Source organism: Ceratosolen solmsi, unplaced genomic scaffold, assembly GCF_000503995.2.
Source record: "Ceratosolen solmsi marchali unplaced genomic scaffold, CerSol_1.0 scaffold43, whole genome shotgun sequence".
In the NCBI taxonomy this organism is placed as follows: Eukaryota; Metazoa; Arthropoda; class Insecta; order Hymenoptera; family Agaonidae; genus Ceratosolen; species Ceratosolen solmsi.
The window spans coordinates 2,784,672-2,790,340 of record NW_011948431.1 but is presented as its reverse complement, the minus strand read 5'-3'; positions in this window follow the sequence as shown (position 1 = coordinate 2,790,340).

Genomic DNA, 5,669 nt, shown 5'->3' with positions numbered 1-5,669 from the left:
TCTATCTATCTATCTATCTATTTATCTATCTATCTATCTATCTATCTCTATCTATCCATCTATCCATCTATCCATCTATCTATCTATCTATCTAATCTCTCGCTCTCGCTCTCGCTCTCGCTCTCTCACGCTCAACAAATTCTTTTCGCTCGATGCGTTCACGAGACTTTGGCCGCTATTTAAGGAAAAGACGCGTATCGCTCCCCACCCCGCGCCCTTTCTAAATCCTACGACGAGCAAGCTATTTCAGATCTCTGATGCTAATAAACAGTAATTGTGCCGAATGTACAAACAGCCTCGGTAATTGTCAATTGCGATTAGATTCATAATCAATGATTGATAATAAATAGCGGGACTTCGCCACGCGAGCCTCGTTAATTGCGCGTAATCGACTTGCAGTTCCTTAAATTCCATGTGCGAGCTTCGAATGCCGGATCGCCCCACGTATTGCAATAATTCTCCAGACCAACAACTGATCATCCCAACTAACTATTTGTTTGTGCAGGTGATCCATGCTTAAAGTCACCATGGCCTGAATGCGAGATGGGAAAATATTATAAAAAGAAGTGGGAACACTACGATTCGATGCGCGAACGCAAGCGGGAACCGCCTTATTGCGTTCCATTCGAGTACGACTTGACGCGACGATACGTGACAAAGTAAATGTCGAAAATGGCGGAAAACCTATTGGCAAAGTGCAGACGTATCGTATTGAGGTTGGAGAGGTCGATATGGGATGAGCTCCACGGAGGCGCGGCACTATTGAGTCAACGATCCGAAAAGGCTGCTGCAGCACCCGATTTATGCGCACACGGATCGAAGAAAAAATTATAGTCTCGAGCCCAAACTCACCCCCCCCCCCAACACTCTCCATGGCCTTAAAAGGGAAATGGGATAGAAAGGCTTTTATCGACATTTCGTTTTTGCGAGTCGTAATGATGTAATCGATTTGTAAGACTTGTGTGACAGCGATAGTCGTGACAAATGACTTTTGACAAAAAAAAAACAAGAAAAAAACAAAAACAAAAAGAAAAAGAAAAGAGAAAAAAAAGAAAACGAAAAAAGAGGAAAATATAATGCAACGTACAAAAACAATTTTAAATGTGTAAAAAGTCTACACTTAAAAAAGAAAAATAAATAAAAAAAAATTGTATACTATTGACAAACGTGATAAATAAACCAACGTTACTATAATTAGTAAATTTATTGTTTTCAATCACAGACATTATGAACCAATAAGAGAATAATAATAATTTAAAGAAAATTGATGAGAAAGAAATAAAATTTCATAATAACATACTTGTAATCGTTTCGTCAGACGGACACAAATGAATTAAGAGATGAATAATGAAAGAATGCAAAAATTGCTCTTCTCGAATGTGCCCTGAATCATTGATAAAAGAGATAAAACAAATTGTCCGTTCATAACTTGACTAATAGGAAATGTGCGCTATTATTAAAAGCACCGTCGACCTTGGCTATTCTCCAAACATTTATAGGAGAGCGACAAAAAGTACCTTTTACTTATTGAATTTCAATTTTTCACTCTATTCTATTATCTGTATATTTTTTTTGCATTTAACGTATTATTACGTATCGGACAAACCTCATGAATTGGCAATTTTTTTCATTTTTTTCTTCTTTTTTTTCTTTTATATTATTTTTATATAAAACTTCATACGTGTTTAATATTATAAGATATATAATAACAACAACAACAACATTAATAATGATAATAATCAGTCGGGGTTTCGTAGGAATAGAATGGGTACGTCGTAGCTCTATGAAAGTTCTAATCGGCAGCGTTACGACCGAGTCATCCAAATTACAATTATCGGCAAAAATGCTCCCGCGATTATCAATTTTACATGACAATTGCATGGGAAAATGTACGACGACATTTTGTCCTCGATGTCATCGCGTCGACGCTACATACACATTAGAGGCACATAAGTATCGAATACCAGTTGATGGGCGCTCCTTTTTCCAATATCATTATGTCCGAGTTCCAGCCATACGTACGTACAAACACATAATAATTGCCCTTCAGAGCACAGTGAGCAATGTTTTGCTAAAAAATGTATTAATTAGCAACCGACTCGAATGCCCGCGCCCAATAATTCATCTACATTCCTTTCATAATTGCAGTATCGATGCGCTTAGAATGCGTAAGGCAATTAACGAACAGTCGATTAAACCTCCTAGTCGTAAGAATACGTCACATTGTAAATGGCGCTTAAATACTTATTAGCAGTTTTCATTAGCCAGTCTATAGTCGATAGTCGATAGTCGATAGTGCGTAGCCGATCCCCCCCAACAAATAATTGCATCCACATCGGCACATGCCACAGGAGCTTATAAAGAGACGTCGAAGTTGTCATATTCCCCCAGCCATCCCCCAACTTGGGCACTTTGCGCAGATCGTACGTCCATGCGAATGCTCCAACGTTAGATCTCATTATTAGAATAAAGTTTTCGTAAATCGCAGGGAAGCCCGCCCACAACGCCGTCGCAAGCACGTGCACTTCCTCCGTCCGAGAATAGCATTCGGAAAGCGTGAATTAAAATAATCTTAGAGCTGCGGCCGACGGAAAGTGCGCGCGTTACCGAGGAGGCCGAGGAGCGACTCCAAAATTAGACGTACCCGCGTCGTCAGACCAAAAGCGTCGTCGCGACGTTCTCCTCCTCCACAGTCCAGAGTGTCGAGAGTCGACTGCCGACTGCCGACTGCCGACTGCCGACTACCGACTACCGACTACCGATCGCTGACCACCGACCACCTACCACCAATCACCTACCATCTACCACCTACCACCTACCACCTACCACCTACCACCTACCACCAATCACCTACCACCAATCACCTACCATATACCATCTACCATCTACCATCTACCAGCTATCGCGTAGGCGACGGATCTACGAGATGAATTAGAAACAAGGCCCCGTCGAATGGTAGCCCGACTGGGGCACATAATAGCCCCGGCCTAGGTGCAAGCGGACAGGAAGTAACGGTACGGCTTGTACCCAACGATCGCCGTGCGACTTCCGGCGAGAACCGGCAGCCGGGGGATTTGCATGGCCGTCCACTCGGAGCTAAGCGATCTCGTTACGTTCAGCAGCGCCAACCAAGTCCATTCCCGAGTGCCGTGCGTGCTCTCTTAAATCTCAAGCTCTTAATTATGCGCGGGGAAAAGCAGGTTCGTAAATCTTGCCCTTCGCCTTTTTATTAGACTCGGATCTTCCCGGCGACTGGTACAATCGCGGCACATTTTTCACGTTTTCGCTCGCTCGCTCGTTATATGGCTTGCGAGGCTCCTTTAAGGGCTTCAAATAATGAAGTTACGAGCTCGTTAATCGGCGCATAATGGAGAATGAAATTATTCGCGCGTTTGGTTCGTCGATGGTTTAATGGGATGGTTAAGAATAATCGGTCCTCGCGATAATGAGTTTTTCGAAAAGTGTGGAATTTTTCGCGAGGCTCGCGAGACTTGCTAACGCGATCGAATGAACGAGGAGGTTCTGGTGCAATGGAAATCTCCTATTGCAATTCCGTTGATGATGGAATTGCCGTGCTGGGCTTGAATGGAACGTAATATTGAAATTCAACGCTGATTTATTATTAAAAACAAACAAACAAACAAACAACAACAACAACAACAACAACAACAACAACAACAACAACAACAACAATTATAATAATTAATGAATGAAATTAAAAAATTAATTAACAAATCTCAATTACGATTGACGCACGATTGTCGAGTGATTGCGTAAATAAGTCTTTATAGGGAGTGCGTCAGAGGTAAGGAATGTACGCTGAAGAATTAAAAAGGTCCATTAAAATTACAGATAATCGAAGCGGATTTTTTAACACCGGGAACTTTGGCTTTACGACAAATGAATTACAATAATTCATACTTATTAATTATTCAAAATTTATCTTTACACTTTGTCTTCAGTCATTTGCGATTATATCATACGATTTTAATTGTATGTCCATTGTGCATAATTATTGCCAACGATTCCATCAAGTATTTAAGTAAAGTTGATTGAATGAGAAATATCCTTACCGCGCGCTATCATAGTAAAATAATAGACATTGACGGTGATGAATTTTCATGGTGAATCCTTTACGTACACGGATCGTTAAGATTCTGATTTATAAACAGTTCCCGTAAACACGCTAATGCTCGCTATAAACGATTTGGTAATTACGAGTCCGGGCAAGAGGAAGCAAAAAATAGTTATAGAGCACAAAAAATATAATGTGAAAATCAAAGGATCTTGATATTACGGGGCTCCTTACAATTTATACAAGTAGCTTAGCTTACCACCTATAATTAAAGAAAAGTTCTTAAGACTCGCTTGAGCCCGCATAAATTAAGTCCACATCCTTCGACGTTGATATACAGTTTCAAGTCCTTTGCAATATTCGTGCAAAGTCCATACTTTATATGACATTAAACGATGATATACGTGGTAAAACATTCGTAAGGAGCGCGCCGACCACGAATCCCGTCAATCCCAAGTTTCTCCGCAAGCACGCGCGCGCTAGCACACACACGGAGCGAGAGCGAGAGAGCTGTCAATAAGAAAATTCGCGATCAAAGTTCGTTGTTAATTTACTCTTTTGTTTGTTGTTGTTTCATAAAGCTCGCATTGTAATACGTTATCCGCTAGACAGGAGCAATCGCGAGACATATTGCAATATGCGATATGTTATTCTCGAGTTAGTCGTTGAACAATAAAACAGTAACGCGTCAAACATACGTTTTTTTCTTTTCTATTGCTAAGGGAATAAAAGTGAGACGGGAATAAAAGTATGAGATCGCATGACGAGACTTGGCGGCCAATCGAGATACAATGTGCACGCCGAGTGGACCAAGGAAGGGGCAAGATGCGCGTTTATAAGTAAACAAGCCGCCGAGTCGGGGCGGTGGTGGCGGGGCGTCAATGGCGCGGGAGGGACCGGAGCGTTGCTTGGTGCGGCGGGGGGGGGGAGCTGCACGCTCAAAGGTCAGGGACTTGCGGTTGGTTAAGAGCAGACACAGGTAGTTCCATTAGCTACTCCAGCCTCTCCCTCCACCTCTTCTCTCACTCGCTCCCTCTCTCTCTCTCTCTCTCTCTCTCTCTCTCTCTCTCTCTCTCCTAGATTCTCACACTCGAGTCTCCTGTTGTTGCTTTTCCCCACTCTATTCCAAGACGTTTGATGTCCTTTTTCGTCCACAAGGGTCATCTTCGAGCACCGGTAGCATTGATGAAAGTGGAGGGGAAACGTCGGACGATCGTTCATCATTCGACATAGTCCAAGAAAACGAGTTGTTGATTACGACCGCAGTTACTGATAAATTGTCATATTTCTAGATAACAATAAATACCATGTAACAGTATTTGTTTTTTCCACTCTCTCGTGCCTTCGAAAATTCATTTTTTATTTTACTTTTGTTTTTATTTTTTATTTTTTAGTTATTCCGAATAACACCGCTTAATTTATAGAGACTAGAGCCTTAACTATATTCTTTCACCGACATGGCAGTCGCATATTTATTGTTATTTTTTTCATTATCTAAACGTACTAATTATTAAGCATTTATATAGTATGTCAATTAAACGTAATTAATTATTAATTATTGAATGGAAATTGAATGTAATTGCACAAAAGCATC